The 1,282-nt window shown below is 38.7% G+C and overlaps 1 protein-coding gene across 1 annotated transcript in view; it reads right to left on the bottom strand.

Moving 5' to 3' along the window:
- The window catches only part of galnt8 (polypeptide N-acetylgalactosaminyltransferase 8), a 17,472-nt gene that overhangs the window by 10,391 nt on the left and 5,799 nt on the right, over positions 1-1,282 (bottom strand). The gene's annotated exons all lie outside the window — the stretch shown is intronic.

Genomic DNA, 1,282 nt, shown 5'->3' with positions numbered 1-1,282 from the left:
AATCGAGTCATAGGATAGTATGACCTCAAAAGTTGGTTAAATCGAGTCATAGGATAGTATGACCTCAAAAGTTGGTTAAATCGAGTCATAGGATAATATGATCTCAGAAATAGGCTAAATTGAGTAATAGTATAATATGACCTCAAAAACACGCTAAATCGAGTCATAGTATAGTATGACCTCAAAAACACGCTAAATTGAGTCATAGTATAGTATGACCTCAAAAACACGCTAAATTGAGTCATAGTATAGCATGTCCTCAGAAACTTGCTAAATTAAGTTATAGTATAGTATGACCTCAGAAATTGTCTAAAACGAGTCATAGCATAGTATGACCTCATAAATTGGCTCAAATGAGTCATAGTAAGGTATGACATCTAAAAATGGATAAATGATGCATAGTTTAGTATGACCTCAGAAATAGGTTAAAACTAGTAATAGCATTGTATGACCTTATAAATTGGCTTAAACAAGCCATAGTATAGTATTACTTTAGAAATAGGTTAAAATGAGTCATAGAATGGTATGGTGTTAAAAATAGGCTAAAACGAGTCATACTATCATATGACCTCAGAAACGGGCTTAAAACAGTCATGCTATCGTAAGACAGTCTGAGACAAGTCTGAGACAAGGCCTCAGATATGCACGTGTCTGCTTCTGTGCGCAAGCGGGAGATGCACTGTGACTTCATTCAGATGATACCATTTCAATCCCCCCTTAAATCCCTCCTCCACCTTTGTAGCTAAGCTTCATCAGAGACTACTGTGTCCCCTGTCTCATCTTAACCGGTTCAGCAGAAGACTGCCATATTGAGATTGGTTCTGCCAGAGGTTTCTTCCCAACTGGGAGTTTTTCCTCTCCACTGTTGCTTCATTCTTGTTCATCATGGACAGGTTCTTTCAACCTATGTTATCCAACTGGACTTCCATCTTTGAGGTCCCTCAGTGAAGCTCTAGTATCAGCTCACATAATTCACCGGATCTCCCCATAAAGCTCAGCATACCATCTTGCTAACCAGCAGTCTACAGACTGACCAACTTTATCTATCTCCGCTCCAGCACCAGTTTCAGGCCAGGGGGCGAAAGAGCCCTATTCTTTGCTCCTGTTCATGCATATCTATCAAAATTAAGTGCTTTTTCTTGCCCAGGTCTAAGCGCCAAAGACCATGTAATTGTATCAATAAATTTCTCCTAATTGTCTTTTCTCTTTGTGTGAGTTTTTCAGATTGAAGTGAGTCATAGTATAGTATGACCTCAGAAAATTGCTAAAGTGAGTCATAGTA

Source organism: Cyprinodon variegatus, unplaced genomic scaffold, assembly GCF_000732505.1.
Source record: "Cyprinodon variegatus isolate N-32 unplaced genomic scaffold, C_variegatus-1.0 Scaffold7, whole genome shotgun sequence".
Taxonomy (NCBI): Eukaryota; Metazoa; Chordata; class Actinopteri; order Cyprinodontiformes; family Cyprinodontidae; genus Cyprinodon; species Cyprinodon variegatus.
This window is presented reverse-complemented; position numbering and strand designations above follow the sequence as displayed.